The sequence below is a fragment of the Centruroides sculpturatus genome, unplaced genomic scaffold (genome assembly GCF_000671375.1).
Source record: "Centruroides sculpturatus isolate CEXI.00-Female unplaced genomic scaffold, Cexi_2.0 scaffold838, whole genome shotgun sequence".
Taxonomy (NCBI): domain Eukaryota; kingdom Metazoa; phylum Arthropoda; class Arachnida; order Scorpiones; family Buthidae; genus Centruroides; species Centruroides sculpturatus.
The window spans coordinates 209,192-227,002 of record NW_019385059.1 but is presented as its reverse complement, the minus strand read 5'-3'; the positions used below and the strand labels follow the sequence as shown (position 1 = coordinate 227,002).

Here is a 17,811-nt window from a genome sequence, read left to right as displayed (position 1 = left end):
GATGTTGGTTTAATCCACAAATTCTCTCTCTCTCATCCGGATCGCTCCCGCCCACGTTAGTTCGGATATGGGAGAGTCTATAAAAACGTATTGTAAGAACCAGAATTTGATATTAGAGATCGTCTCTATTGGTTTAAAAAAAGCTTTAATGTAATATAGCCAGCGGTCATACACCGTTTTAAATACCTGTTCTTATTAGAACACCGATAAAAAGATTACCCCCGTTAATACTTGAAAGTGTGACCATTTGGAGAAAATATAAGTACTGCTGCCCGTATTTAAATCATTATTTTGTGTTCTGAATGAGAAGTACAGTATCTAGATTGTTCGTTCGTAATTAAACACAATACTTATTAGTTTATACCTGATTATAGAAACTTAAAATTTATTTTTAATTAAAGGTACAAGATCAACAGGAGCAGCTGGACCTATCTTTCCTGCAAACGTTACTCCATAAAGTTAAAAGTCCCCCTATTACTAAACTAGAAGTAAACGTAAGTACAAATAGAGCATTTTTAGAATTAAAATTGACGTGTACAAATGTAGAATTATATTTACATTGATGAAGACAAAATACATTTTTTAACAATGTGTTAACAGTCCAAAATAGGTAAAAACCTATAACGTATCGTGGGCACTATGAGTTATGTCATAGTTATAAGTTACAAGTTTTTGCCTATTTTGGGCTATTATAAGTTACGTCATCGTTTTCCATTCTTCACCATGTTCGACCCCATTGCGGGTCAGACCCGCATATTGAGCGTAATCGTAGTCGGTTATATACAGAGTATTTTGCGATGTAGTGACAAATTTTACCGTGTGTTCTAAAGGTCTATGGGAATTCAAAAATGTCCTGCGAACGTAGCCCTTTAAACGCTGGAAGAGGTTAAAGTTCAGACTAGGTGCCGCTTGAAATGCTGGTTTGCAGCGTCTAATAAGTGCTGCGGGAAAGCCTCGATCTTGCTGCCTTTCAGCTTCTCACATTCAGAAGCTTACGTTTTTGCAAAATTTGTGAGGTTCTCTCGCATTTCATGACTCTTTAGTGCTGCACGGAAGCTGAAGAGCAGCAGATTGAAACTCCTCCGGCATCTTAATCAGTGCAACAGAGCGGCATCTTAAGGTGTAGCTCAGTGCCGGCCCGAGGCAAGTTTTAGGATGGAACGAGATCTTATTATGGCACCCGGGGGTGGAACCCCGCCCACGCAGTTGACCCACGCGCGTCTCAACAGATAACGCCATTCACATACTGACCAGACGCTTGCAATTAAAATATCGAAAAGTGAAAAAAATATTTTTTTCTTTAATTTTCTTTACCACTGAGGCTCCCCCTAGGACTTAGCGCCTGGAGCGGCTGCTCCGTTTGCCCTATGTTAGGGCCGGCTCTGCTAGTCTGAACTTTAACCCCTTCTAGCGTTGAAACAAGGCGTTTGAAGGGCTATGTTTACAGGACATGTTTTAGATTCTTATAACACTCTGTAAAACATTGCTACCACCCCCAAAACACCCTGTATCATTTAATTTTGAATTTCTACATTCTTAAAACTCCACTAAACGCTAATCGTGGGTTCGTGAAAAAAACGGAATATGCCGGAAGAAAAATCCATGTGGCCAGCCGGCCACACGGAATTTTCTTCACGTTATTAACACCTGAATACGGACTTGTTTCCCATAGAAATACTCCGGGAGGCATCTCTTACATATAGATCGTCCACGTATCGCGTTGGTATAAAAACCAACGTATTCAATATGTATATAAACTGAAAACTGTGTTATAGATAATACTTCGCCTTTCGGAATATATTATCTTCTAAGAAAAAACATCGTTTTTAGTTCTAAATTTAAAATATCTTAATGTAAAATTAGGGAGTGAAGATATGTATTACAATTAACCTCATATATCATTGTTGTCGATGAATTCAACTGATACGGATTTTTATGGAAGACATAATTACTCTGGCGACATATTTAAACCCTTAATCAATATCCCCCGCCGGTTTTATTGATGATAGGTCGCGCAATATTTGTTCTAGATGTTATGTTTGTCACATGTAATATTCCCTCTCCCGTTGATGTAAATTTGACTTTGCCTACGGTAATTCCAAAAGCTTTGTAATAGTGAAAGGCTTCGTATAAGCGAATAAAATGCAAGAAATAACAAATAAATTCTTTTTATATATAGTATTTTGGATATGATTGATAAAAAGAATACGAGACTAATTAATACAGTACAGTAGATTCTCGTTAATTCGAACCCGTATAATTCGAATTTCCTTCTAATTCGAACTGGATGCTTTTCCCATTTAAATCAATGTAAGTTTCTTTCGGTAATTCGAACTCGACTGCGTTGCTTCTCCTCCTCCTCTTTCTTCGAATTAACAGCGCATGTTTACTAGATTAACATCATCATCCCATTTATGAAATTTAAAGATCAAATTCAAAATCAATAAATTAATTAAAAAATAAATAATTTTAATTTATCAATTTAAAATTAAAAATAATTTTTCTTCTGTATCATTCAGAAATGGTGTCCTTTTAATTCGAACCGTTTTAAGGTCGTTTGAATTAACGAGAGACTGCCGAGTAGTGATTTATCTATTGCAGACTTTTATCGATTTGAAATTTAAAAGAATTTAATAAAAAAAAAATATATAAGACTGTATTTATCTACTGTAATTATCTATCAATAATTTAGGATTATTTTGAGCAAAATTTTATGAATTTAACTCTGTAGAAACCATTTAGTGCATGGAATGCATCTATCGATTACTCATGTATCGAATGATTTACACACACAAAAAAAATTATATTGACAATTGTGATTTGGAATACTTAAATTTGAATATTTTTCTCATTATTACTTGATTTCATCCAGTTTTTTTCCTCGGTTTCCCTCTCTCGAAAGGTCAAGAAATGCATCATTGAGTGCACTCTCAGGCAAGGGATGAGAACGTCTGCTTACGTAACCCGATGTCTGAATTAATTTATTTTTGAAGAAATTAAAACGAGTTTTACTACAAATTTTTAATCTCAATGATTACTTATTTTATACGTCCATCATTTTTTTTTTGTGTGTATGTAAAGGCATCATCATGTATTTCAGTTATTGGGTAAATAGTTATTTAGAACATGAGGTTTCGAGGTCATTAGATGGAAGGGATATGAATATTTAAAAGAATAAAAAAAATCGATATTTAAGTTTAATTTTTATCAAAAGGCAATACTGAATTAAATAATCGTTTCGGTTAATGGTATTAATATTAGTTAATAAGGTTAATTGAACTTCCATTTCCGTTTTTCAAGCTTCCAGTCGAAAAANGTACTAGCAAACATATGAACTCGAGTAGGTCAGCATAGTTGACGTTTTCAAGGCAGGGTACGTCGCTCCAGGCAGTTTTCACAAATCAGGTCAACAACTCTGCTCAACGTTAAACACACACGCTCACATACACATACGGACAGACATACACACGTAACTGCTAGCGAAAGAAGCAGTACATTTCTAGTTGGTTGGATTAATTGTGAATGCGCGCTCTTCAAGGACACATTTTCGACGAAAACAATTAAAAATTAATAATAGTATATCAGGCAACGTTCATAATTACTAAGGACACAATGATTTGGACGTGTTTAGTCGACAAAATTAACTTTTTTAAGTTGTTGTATCTACAAATGTGTGATATATGATATAAAGGATAACAGGAACTGTATCAGGAATTCAGGTATGACCTTTATAAATAATTGTGTTAGTTTAAATTAACGAGAGAATGAATGAGTAATTAAGTTTATTTATTGTCGTGTTTAATTTCTTTATTTTTACACAAATCAAATTAAATTTTAATTTTTTAAAAATAATTTTGCGCGGAAGATAATTAAGAGTTAATTACGTAATATCCCAGTTAGCATAATGTATAATAATGATGTAAATAATTCCGTTATATATTACGTAAGACGAAGAGAAAAAAATGAAGGAGAATCCGGTTCTAATAATTTACATTCGAACATTTAACATGAAGCAATTTGTCTACCTCCCTTTTTCCTCAATTAAAACTCTATTAAAGTGTTTTTAATTGTTTCTTCGTTCAATACGTATATTAGTTAATAAAATATGGAAAATTATCCTTTATATATGCTGAAAAAATAGGAAATTTTCTTCGTTTATTTTCATTCATCGAGGTGTATCTCTTGACATGTGAAACGAAGTCACCCATCCACACAACAATGAGGACAGTCTGTATGCAATTATACATTTTAAAGCAATAAATTAAAAAGTGGAAATTAATTTTAAATAAATAAATAAACAATGAAATTTCTACATTTTAAGTTGGTTATTGATAAAAAGTATTGTATAATAATAAAGGAGACCTTTTGAGTTTACAGCACCATAAATGCTTACATTTTTCTATATTTATACAGTGACCATGCACGATTTTTTTACAGATCAGTGCTTTAACTAAACATCGGAATTCCTTAGCAATGTTAATATATATATACACTGTATAAGCCCTGTCGAAGCGAGAAGAATGATTTCGAGTCACCCTCTTTCTTCTATAAAATATTATGTAATATAGGATAATATGTCATTGATCTTTATAATACTCTTGTGTTTATTAAATACCTTTTTACATAAATTAAAAAATAAATAAATAAAACAGGATATAGTAATTACAATTAATTAATTTCTGTCTCTCTAAATCTTCAAATTTTTAATTGTAATTTTTTCCCCTGTAAATTAATTAATTAACTCGACTGTAAACTGGTTTAATAATAAATTTTGTGTGTTTGTACGTTCCCTGTAAAACTGTGAATTATTATTATTATTATTATTATTATATAAGTTGTGTAGAAGAAAGAAGGGTGTAAAAGCCTTTAAGGGGATTTGAAATCGAGGACGGGATTTTAGTTTTAATTGTGATCTAAATCTACTTTTGACATTTAATTTTTTATATAAATATATTTAAAAAAATCTGTCACATTTAATTAACATAAAACTCTAATGATGTCGTCTAATTAAATGTAGGGAAAATGCATTTTTAAATTTGAAACGTAATTAGTGGCAGATTTTACTGGTTTTTTCCCAATTTCTGCTGTAGAGAAACCTGTTAAAAACGAATAAAAANTGTCACATTTAATTAACATAAAACTCTAATGATGTCGTCTAATTAAATGTAGGGAAAATGCATTTTTAAATTTGAAACGTAATTAGTGGCAGATTTTACTGGTTTTTTCCCAATTTCTGCTGTAGAGAAACCTGTTAAAAACGAATAAAAAGGAGGGGGATAAAGTATTAACACGTAGGAAAGAATCAGGAAAGATTGGGAATAAAATAGGTTTACCTCCAACTTCGGTATGTACTAGCAAACATATGAACTCGAGTAGGTCAGCATAGTTGACGTTTTCAAGGCAGGGTACGTCGCTCCAGGCAGTTTTCACAAATCAGGTCAACAACTCTGCTCAACGTTAAACACACACGCTCACATACACATACGGACAGACATACACACGTAACTGCTAGCGAAAGAAGCAGTACATTTCTAGTTGGTTGGATTAATTGTGAATGCGCGCTCTTCAAGGACACATTTTCGACGAAAACAATTAAAAATTAATAATAGTATATCAGGCAACGTTCATAATTACTAAGGACACAATGATTTGGACGTGTTTAGTCGACAAAATTAACTTTTTTAAGTTGTTGTATCTACAAATGTGTGATATATGATATAAAGGATAACAGGAACTGTATCAGGAATTCAGGTATGACCTTTATAAATAATTGTGTTAGTTTAAATTAACGAGAGAATGAATGAGTAATTAAGTTTATTTATTGTCGTGTTTAATTTCTTTATTTTTACACAAATCAAATTAAATTTTAATTTTTTTAAAATAATTTTGCGCGGAAGATAATTAAGAGTTAATTACGTAATATCCCAGTTAGCATAATGTATAATAATGATGTAAATAATTCCGTTATATATTACGTAAGACGAAGAGAAAAAAATGAAGGAGAATCCGGTTCTAATAATTTACATTCGAACATTTAACATGAAGCAATTTGTCTACCTCCCTTTTTCCTCAATTAAAACTCTATTAAAGTGTTTTTAATTGTTTCTTCGTTCAATACGTATATTAGTTAATAAAATATGGAAAATTATCCTTTATATATGCTGAAAAAATAGGAAATTTTCTTCGTTTATTTTCATTCATCGAGGTGTATCTCTTGACATGTGAAACGAAGTCACCCATCCACACAACAATGAGGACAGTCTGTATGCAATCATAAAACCACGTAATGAAATTGTAACCGGTGTCTCATCTTTTACACACACGAAAAGTTTATTAATTCTCAATACATTCTTATATGTGATGTGTTTAATATTATATAAACGATACACTACTTTATTTCCTCACATCCTATATCGACATGCTTCACGTTCTTTCAGTATAAGCTCATTTCGTCGTCATTATGTAATCTTGCTTTTCCTTCCTTTTAATAATTTATACAGAAGCTCTTATCCGTTTAATGTTTTTTTCCTCTGCTTAAAAAAGCAATTATTTAGGGGGAAATGCGTTTTTTCCCTTTTGTTTTAATTTGACTTTCAAAATTCACCAATTAAGAGTAGGAAAAAAGAATGGGGGAGGGAACTTTTTGAATTCATTTCGAAACTCAAACTCGATTTTACGTTTCAATTCGTAAACAATTCTTGGGTTTTGTAATTAAAATAAATTGTTGGTGTTTCTTTTTTTTCCCATTATTTTATTATATACTTAACCTGAATATTTCAACCCAATTTCGATATTTAAACGTTCTAATTATTAGTAGACGAGATAGATTATTACACGTCGACCGTAAAAAGATCGATCTAGATAAATACATTTACAGAAATGATTAATTTAGAAAAGGTAAATAAATTAAGTGGGAGTGCTTCGTGATGATTCCCTGCACCAAAACAGATTAAGTGCATTTAAAAACGTTTCATACACCCTATTTAGAAAAATATTTTCCTACTTTTTAATACGTCCAGACGTAATTTACTGACAGACAGACGCACAGATTATTTCACTAGCTAATTTCTGGTACAGTAATACGAAATAAATAAATATTTTGTAGTAAAATATTAAGCATAAATTTTAATAAACCCTCTTCAAAAGATTAGATTTTATGGAGGAAGGTGGAAGTAAATTTGTGTGTTTTAAAAAGTGTGCTTTAACACGCGAAGGAATTAATGAACTGATTTATTTATTCATTTTTTCTAATACGAAACAGACAGGAAATAAAAACAAATAAGAAAACAAGGCGTGGATATTTAAATCACATCGTTGATCGATTGTGCACGACACGCGATTCATAAAATCGGCACATTGCTAATTACTAAACAAGCGATTAATTCAGTCGAAAGGTGGAAAAATCGTAGACAGTTAGAGAGATTTATTTTAGAAACAAACACTATATATAACCTATTTGTGCGGGGAATTTAAATGGTTACAACAGGAAATATCTCACGAAAAATAAAATAATGTTTAACACGATTCGGTAACCAAGACTTCTGAAACGTTTTATAAGTTTAATCTGTTTTGACTAGAGGAAAAACACATGAAGATACTTAATAAATGAAGTTTAGATGCGGATCTACACTTCATTTATGGAGTAACTTCACGTGTTTTTTTTTTCTATTTAATAGATGAATGAAATACGGATGCGGATGTACGAGTATGCTTCATTCATATGCACGTGTTGTTTTTTATTTTTAGCCATTGTCTAAAGTGAAATAATTTAATTATAATTTATTATCGAAATAGTCGAAAATTACGGAGTGTGTGTACATTTTTGCGTGGTAAACTTGAAGCAGTTGAATGGGAAGTTACGTATGTCTGGCTGTAAGCTTAATGTGTTTTTGCGTTAATGATTTTAACCTTAAGTCAATTAAACAATTTATAAACAGAATAAGTTTCTTGTGTTCCTTTGCATTTTACTTTATATACGTATGTATATATAATGAGAATAAATGAAAAATAAATGAAAATGACGAGCCTTTTCTGACCGGTTACAGTTCTGTTGTGCTGAAAATAATTAGAAAATTATGACTTTTTTCCATAATTCTGAAAATATTTAAGGATGCAAAATGACATAAAATTTAAATAACTACTTTAAGTATCGATTCCATCTTGGAATTAATCGAAAACCTCGACATGAAAATTCAGTTTGGTATCGAATATTTCTAATATATAAACGAGGACAATTTATTCGATAATTTTTCCCAACATTTAAGGAGGTTATATCTCATAAAACACTATTTTTAAACGCATATTTTACCATCAAATTAACGTTATTTTTTCCTCGTTTACCACGAAAACACGGAATTTTGCAGATTAATCGAGAAATTAGCATACTAATTAGCCAGATATATTTTAATTTAATAAATTAATTCCTTATTTAATCTACGCATTTTATGAGTAAATAGTATTTAAAGCGTAATATTAATAAAATCTACTATAATTAAATAATGCGAATACATTCTAAAATTCTGTAAATAGCATACAGAAAGAGCCTCATAAAAAATGGCCGTTATTAGAGGTTTGACCTCCAATAACGGCCATTTTTTATATTTCCGTCAGTGGTCGTCGTTTACAGGTTTAGCTGCACGAACCTGTAAACACGGCCTGTACAGTACTTTCGTATATTGTTGTCGTTTAAACCGGAAGTTTTAAACTCTCGAGCAAAATTTAGAAAATTGGGCTTTCCAGCATAATCAATGCTAATTAGAATGATAAACTCTGCAGAAATCTGAATTATATTTATAGATCTGTCCAAAACACTTCCCCTTCTATTCTTATCTTTAATATAAATTTACATATTAAAGATTGAAGTAGAAGGTTTAGAAGACATTTATCGTTTAATTTCTGAAGTTTTATAAGAAGAGTGGATGGATATTTTATTTAATCTCTTTTAATTTATTACAATTTTTCCTATTTAGATAAGTTCTAATTAGTCATTAAAATTCTGTAACAGTTTCGTCACCTATTTTTTTCCTTTTTTTAATTTAAAATTCTAAATAGATTTATCGTATTTTTAATCTATATTTCCCGTTTAAGCACGCTAATCTTTAATATATAATATAGTAATTTATATAACCTGCACCTATTACGTAAGTCCAGGCATGATGCAACATATAACTCTCATCAACTCTCGTGAGGGCATCATTTATCATGAGTCCTGTAATTATTAAAAATATATATATATTGTTAGGTGTATAAATATATATACTATCTGACGTATGGTACTGAATAGTAGTGTATTTTCAATGGGGGTATAAAATCTCTGAGGGCGAAAAGATATTGAGAATCTCACATCAGCAGCACTAACAAACGAAAGCTTGTGTATAACAACAAAGTAAATTATTTTAAATTGTTAGGGGGGGTAATTTATGAGGGGAGGTTGGAAAACGCTTCTGTAGACTTAGAAATGTTCTATACAAAGGGATTAAGATAAATATTTATAATAATTTAAGTTTCTTTTGTGTGTGTGTGTGTGTGTGTGTGTGTGTGTGTGTGTGTGTGTAAAATTCGACTCAAATTATTCGATTCAAGGCTAGAGATCAAGAAAGATAAGGATATAAATAAAGGCTATATTTATCTTGATTTGTATCCTTGCATTGTACTTCTTAATTATTAAACCCGAATTTTACGCTGTACGGTGCGTAGACGTAAGGATTATTGTCCCTATTTTATATTTTTAAGTAACCTTTAGAGAAAACACAAAGAATTTAAGGAGCTGAATTGGTAGTAAGTAAAGTATTCAAGATACCTTCTGCGTTTAATATTACTATATGTAGATATTGTGTCTTATGTAGGATACGAATTCCATTGATTTCCATGTTAAATTTTAAATATATTTATAATTTAACATCATATAAGAAGGATATTATAAGATAACCGGATATCATCGGGTCAATTTCCCCCCAGAACTTGCGAGTTTCCTTGTCTACGTATTTGGGTCATCGATCTATTTCGATAAGATCTTAACATTATAAATTTCTAGTCAACGGTGAAGTTATGTAACAAGAGACTTTTTTTTATTTTTTAATTTTACGTCCCTAAATGTTCATTGAAAACCCATTCTGCACTACAAGTAAATTATAGTTCCGTCGCCGTAAATTTACTTGAAAATTCGAGTCCTTTTCGTAAGATTGCTTTCAAATTTGCAAATTTTATGCAAATTTGTTAAGATGGAGGGCAATTTTTTCACGTTTGATCCGACTTAATTATTAAATTTACATCGATTAGTCGTTTACTATTAACACTTTTTAAATATTTAGAGTAATCTCCGGTTAATTCTTACAAAATTTAGAGTATTTACTGCTTCTTCAACGTAAGAACCTTCGTATTTTTTAAAGTGATTTTTCAGGTAATTATTAATAAATTTAATCAGAATTTCACACGAAATTCCATCTAAAATTTTTAAATTTCGCGTATTCAGAATTACATAATATTAGGAGGACTAAAATTTTACATGAAATTTAGATTTTCAGAATATTTAATAAATTGACAGGTTTACATTGTTTGTTTGTTGCTCTACTTGAATGAAATCCAAGTAAATTTCTTTTAAATAAGTATTTTAAAATGATTTTTAAAGTATTGGAAAATTCTTATAACCTGATTTAATCAGAAAAGTATTCAGGAACCAGGTTACTGACCTACTTTTTTGCGCTCAGCACCGGTGACGATGCATATCATGCAATTAGCACAATTAGTTAAAGTGGATGGGGGAATTTTCACAGATGATTTCACCACATTTTAATCATTTTTACCCTTATTTTATTTTGTTATTTTTTTAAATTGAAATTATTTTTAAAATAATGGTAATTAAATCAATTCTTTAAAAACATTTTTCGCGGGGATAGTTTTCAAGTTTGTTTTCAAATTCGGCATTGGCATGTTTAAGAAGTGATGAGGGGGGAAAACAGGTTGTCTAGTCGATTGTTCGCGGTATTTTTGGACTATATTGACTCACTGTTGTTAAAATTAAAGTATAAATTATGTAAATAATATTGATATTATAAAATAGCCGTAAGTGGAACGACAATGCAAGTTTTTTCAGGACATTTTAAAGGGCATTCCTACCAATGTCCTGAAAAACTTGGCACCTATTTTCGTCTTATTTCGCAATCAAATTCTTCCATATTCAATCTTCCTAATAAATGTAATCATCATCATCATCTACTCTCTTAATTGCTAGTTAATCTTAATTATCTGAGTCATTTTTTTCATGGATCAACAATGAGAATACCATTATTAACTCTTATTTTGTTTTATCTATCATTACAAGTTGTATTCACTAATTGTGAGGATTTAAGTATAGTCAAACCTCGATGTAGCGCCATCCTAAATAGCATCATACCTGTAAAGCTCGAATCAATACGCGTGAATGGATCTTCATCGAGTGTATCTGCGAATTACTAAATGTAAGAAACTGCATTATAGCCAAATTAATTGATTTGAGAGTTCTCAAACTCTGTGCAATTTACTGTATACAAAGATTTTTAAGGTTCAGGAGAAGCTTGTAGACAAAGAATCAGGAGGAAGTGTCTAGTGTACTGATTGTATGATGAGTCATTTCGGGTGTGCAATACTGCCAAACGGAAATTAATTGCACGAAATTCATACGCCTGGTCGAATCACTTTCAAGTAATGTTGGCCCAGTTGTATAGTTCTGTAACTAACCGGTACGTTGCAAGGATTAAACTTGTTTTTTTTAATACTCGATAGTAAGAACCACACATTACCGGTTTTTTATTGTTTCAGTTTTATTTAAATAAAATCAAACATAACAGTAATAAAAATCGGTAATGTTTCTGCATTAAATAGAACAAATCCAATCCTCAGAACATGCCTAAGTGTGAGTTACAGAACTTTGCAGCCGGGAGACATTAGTTGAAAGTGATTCGATCACGCGTATGATTTTTTTGTAATTAAGTTTTGTTTGGCAGTATTGCAGATCCGAAATGATGCATCATATAATCAGTAAACTGTAAACTTGTCCCTAATGCTCTGTCTGAAAGCTTCTGAGCACAATCTCCTATGGCGTGTAGAAAACCCTGTGTAATTTTTATTGTTTGGGGTGCTTCAGTTTAGCACTATATTCGGTTTAGTGCTAGTTTCAATACGAATGGTAACACTAAACTCGTATGCCAGTCTGTCAAAATAAACTATTTCCATTTACAGTCTTTTTGATTTTGTTACGGATTTGTCTTGTGCTAATGTTTATTTTGACATTTATGGGTACACCCGACATTACGCACCGAGGAGGAGACATTGGAATCGAATGAAACTTTCATTAGTGTGAACGTAATGCCGATGGTAATAAGCGATTAAAATATAGCAATGAGACAATCTCCTGTGCAACAACGCCGTAATTTAAAGAAGCTTTTAGTATTTTCCACATAAGTCTCCTCTTGCCTGTTTACACGCGGATAGTGGATGGAATTGGAAGCATTACAAGACACTGTATACTATCACAGTTACTCTCCAGATCCCTCACACTCGTATGTAGCCGAAGCTGGGGTTTCATCTAGTCCACAAATGCTCGATGAGCACCGAATGTACCGTTTGCAGCTCTGCCACGAACGGCAACACAGGATTTCTTGAACGTACCACTGTGCCGTCATTGTCCCTCACACTACTACTAGGGTTGACCGTCACACGAGATAACTTCTAAGGCCAGAGCTAGCAACGAGGACAGTGTGCCACTCGACACTACAGGCGAAATTGCGAAGCCCTCGCAGAGATAAGTTCCAATTATTTCAAGGATATTCCTGTTTCTTCTTAAATTTCAGGTTTCTAAATGGAACGGCAAAGAAATTTTTGAAATTTGTTATCATAATTGGCTGCCATAAGATAATTTACGCAAAATTAGAAAAATTCTCCACTGCAGTAATTTCTCTGAATTTGTGCGCTTGCTTCAATTTTCTTTTTTGTTGCTTTTGTATTATTGTATTTGCATATTATGTTTAATATAATTTGGAAATATTTAAAATTACAGTATCTAATTTCATGTTGTATTGATGGATTTAGAATTTTAGAAGAAAAATATTATAAAAACATTTTTGTCTGATCTTGAGGGATGGGGCTTGAAATTCGGTCCCGATCCACTTGAATTTTTTATAAGCGGTTTGGATCAGAGCATTGTACTTCATCCCTTATCTAACATACAAGAATGTTATATAAGTCGGATCCATTTTGTATCAGTGCCAATTCATACTCTCAATAGTGTTATCCGTATTGCTGATGAAGTTACTACGATTATGGCCCCATTATTAGCAATATGGACGATTGTATCACCATTACGAATATATCATTACGGATTTAAGTAAGCGAATTTATTGTTGCATTAGTAAATTCTTACTACTACTAAAAGTTAAAATAGTATATTAACTGAAAGCCCGTTTCCGCTTAATTGAAAGAATCGTTTCCGCTTTTCCGACTTAGTTTGAGTAAACGACTGAAAGTAGACATGGTTCAGGTATCAAATTAAAGCTTTTGCCCTGTAGATTATGACGCTGAAGAAAATTTGTGAAAGGTGCAATGGAGTCTGTAAAAATAATAACTCCACCACAATAAATTTAAATTGTAGTATAAATAATATACGTTCAAATTATTTTCTATGAAAGAAATTTTATCTAACCAATTTTTTTCAGCTTATATATTATATGAGAGAGCTTTCTATGGGAAAATTTTCCATAGAAAGCCCTCCTGGGAGGCGCACCCCTTGGCAGGTGGGTCCACGTGTTGCGTTGCCTCATCCCACCAATCCTACAATCCCGTTGTGTCTTTCGCTTCGGGTCCTCCAGCTTTATTTAAATGTTTTAAATTTCTTTACGCTTTAAAGTTATCGAATGCTTTGTTTAATTAATAAATAAAGTAAAAACTGTCCTAGCTGTGCCTTTAGACTCAAATTTAACAGTTATGGTTCTAAAAAGTAGTCTGCTGATTCACGTTGACAAGTGATGAAATACCTTGTGCGTTGTGTACTTTCTGTCGTTATAAAAAGTATATAATTAATGTAGTTTTTATTATTTATCGAAAATGGTTATATTATTAAACTAAGTTAATTTATATACGGATTTTTACGTAACAAAAATTTATATGTTTCTTAAGATTAACACGATTAGAAATGATAATTAAAAGATGGCGGGACGTGGTAATAAATATTAATGAAAAAATGATTTATAATAAATATAGACTAACTATAGGGAACGATAATTTAGTTGCTGCTTTCTTATGCATGATGCAATTTTTTTAACGTTACGTTGTAACTACTGTATTTTGTTTATAGTTAAATGCGTGTACAGAATAAAACCAATGGAAAAAGATGCAATTATCATAAATGCATCCTTCTCATTCATGCTTCAAATATTTACTCCCTGAAGCTATTCTAATTTCAGATTTCAATTTTTGAAATATAGGCCTATATGATGTATGTATGTATGTATATAGGCCTATATGATGTATGTATATGTGTGTATATATATATATATATATATATATATATATATATANTTTCTGAAAAAGAACCCATTCAATTTAAAAGAATTTAATAAAAAAAAAATATATAAGACTGTATTTATCTACTGTAATTATCTATCAATAATTTAGGATTATTTTGAGCAAAATTTTATGAATTTAACTCTGTAGAAACCATTTAGTGCATGGAATGCATCTATCGATTACTCATGTATCGAATGATTTACACACACAAAAAAAATTATATTGACAATTGTGATTTGGAATACTTAAATTTGAATATTTTTCTCATTATTACTTGATTTCATCCAGTTTTTTTCCTCGGTTTCCCTCTCTCGAAAGGTCAAGAAATGCATCATTGAGTGCACTCTCAGGCAAGGGATGAGAACGTCTGCTTACGTAACCCGATGTCTGAATTAATTTATTTTTGAAGAAATTAAAACGAGTTTTACTACAAATTTTTAATCTCAATGATTACTTATTTTATACGTCCATCATTTTTTTTTTGTGTGTATGTAAAGGCATCATCATGTATTTCAGTTATTGGGTAAATAGTTATTTAGAACATGAGGTTTCGAGGTCATTAGATGGAAGGGATATGAATATTTAAAAGAATAAAAAAAATCGATATTTAAGTTTAATTTTTATCAAAAGGCAATACTGAATTAAATAATCGTTTCGGTTAATGGTATTAATATTAGTTAATAAGGTTAATTGAACTTCCATTTCCGTTTTTCAAGCTTCCAGTCGAAAAAATGAAGTGGGATGAAGTTAATTAAGTTCAGAAATTAATTATTATTAGAAATCTAAGCCCATAATTAGAAATATGACGTATTTGGCCAAGGATTAGGGACAGGACACTACGGAAAAAAAATGTTTGTGTGTTACTTGTCACATACAAGTTTGGTGAGTTGATTTTTATTGGCACAGGAATCAAAACTGTTCCAAGTAACTTGTCATATTATTTAATGATCATAATTAATATAATTAATTTTTATAAATAAGAAAAAGTGCAAGAAAACAATTATAAAAGTACACTTCACATGAAAGTGTTATTTTTTTAAAATATTTATATATTGTTTATTAATTTATGAAAAAATTAAAAAAAATAATAATTAAAATAATAAAATCAGTGGATAGAACAGTCCTTTCGTGTCAGATCGCTTTTAGTGGAAGGAAATGTTTGATGTCAGGTCATCCTTTAATTTTTTTCATGTCGAAAAAACGATTACCTAACAAATAGGAAAGAATTTTTTTCTTTTTTTTAACACACAAAGGATAATTTCATAGCAGATGAACATTGTAATGCATTTATTTCAGCTTGACCTTTGATTGGAAAGTAAATGATTTTTCAGCACTTCTAATCCTTCTATATAAATAAAATAAATAAATAAACAATGAAATTTCTACATTTTAAGTTGGTTATTGATAAAAAGTATTGTATAATAATAAAGGAGACCTTTTGAGTTTACAGCACCATAAATGCTTACATTTTTCTATATTTATACAGTGACCATGCACGATTTTTTTACAGATCAGTGCTTTAACTAAACATCGGAATTCCTTAGCAATGTTAATATATATATACACTGTATAAGCCCTGTCGAAGCGAGAAGAATGATTTCGAGTCACCCTCTTTCTTCTATAAAATATTATGTAATATAGGATAATATGTCATTGATCTTTATAATACTCTTGTGTTTATTAAATACCTTTTTACATAAATTAAAAAATAAATAAATAAAACAGGATATAGTAATTACAATTAATTAATTTCTGTCTCTCTAAATCTTCAAATTTTTAATTGTAATTTTTTCCCCTGTAAATTAATTAATTAACTCGACTGTAAACTGGTTTAATAATAAATTTTGTGTGTTTGTACGTTCCCTGTAAAACTGTGAATTATTATTATTATTATTATTATTATATAAGTTGTGTAGAAGAAAGAAGGGTGTAAAAGCCTTTAAGGGGATTTGAAATCGAGGACGGGATTTTAGTTTTAATTGTGATCTAAATCTACTTTTGACATTTAATTTTTTATATAAATATATTTAAAAAAATCTGTCACATTTAATTAACATAAAACTCTAATGATGTCGTCTAATTAAATGTAGGGAAAATGCATTTTTAAATTTGAAACGTAATTAGTGGCAGATTTTACTGGTTTTTTCCCAATTTCTGCTGTAGAGAAACCTGTTAAAAACGAATAAAAAGGAGGGGGATAAAGTATTAACACGTAGGAAAGAATCAGGAAAGATTGGGAATAAAATAGGTTTACCTCCAACTTCGGTATGTACTAGCAAACATATGAACTCGAGTAGGTCAGCATAGTTGACGTTTTCAAGGCAGGGTACGTCGCTCCAGGCAGTTTTCACAAATCAGGTCAACAACTCTGCTCAACGTTAAACACACACGCTCACATACACATACGGACAGACATACACACGTAACTGCTAGCGAAAGAAGCAGTACATTTCTAGTTGGTTGGATTAATTGTGAATGCGCGCTCTTCAAGGACACATTTTCGACGAAAACAATTAAAAATTAATAATAGTATATCAGGCAACGTTCATAATTACTAAGGACACAATGATTTGGACGTGTTTAGTCGACAAAATTAACTTTTTTAAGTTGTTGTATCTACAAATGTGTGATATATGATATAAAGGATAACAGGAACTGTATCAGGAATTCAGGTATGACCTTTATAAATAATTGTGTTAGTTTAAATTAACGAGAGAATGAATGAGTAATTAAGTTTATTTATTGTCGTGTTTAATTTCTTTATTTTTACACAAATCAAATTAAATTTTAATTTTTTTAAAATAATTTTGCGCGGAAGATAATTAAGAGTTAATTACGTAATATCCCAGTTAGCATAATGTATAATAATGATGTAAATAATTCCGTTATATATTACGTAAGACGAAGAGAAAAAAATGAAGGAGAATCCGGTTCTAATAATTTACATTCGAACATTTAACATGAAGCAATTTGTCTACCTCCCTTTTTCCTCAATTAAAACTCTATTAAAGTGTTTTTAATTGTTTCTTCGTTCAATACGTATATTAGTTAATAAAATATGGAAAATTATCCTTTATATATGCTGAAAAAATAGGAAATTTTCTTCGTTTATTTTCATTCATCGAGGTGTATCTCTTGACATGTGAAACGAAGTCACCCATCCACACAACAATGAGGACAGTCTGTATGCAATCATAAAACCACGTAATGAAATTGTAACCGGTGTCTCATCTTTTACACACACGAAAAGTTTATTAATAGGCATTTGGCAGG

At 30.8% G+C, this 17,811-nt stretch overlaps 1 protein-coding gene across 2 annotated transcripts in view; it reads left to right on the top strand.

The window, feature by feature from the left end:
• The first annotated feature begins 401 nt into the window (after nucleotides 1-401).
• The window catches only part of LOC111634089 (fatty acyl-CoA reductase 1-like), a 62,292-nt gene continuing 44,882 nt past the window's right edge, over nucleotides 402-17,811 (top strand). For both annotated transcript variants that reach the window (XM_023378766.1, XM_023378767.1), the window contains exon 1: nucleotides 402-494. The gene's annotated coding sequence lies outside the window, so the exon portion shown is untranslated. The remainder of the gene's footprint in view (nucleotides 495-17,811) is intronic.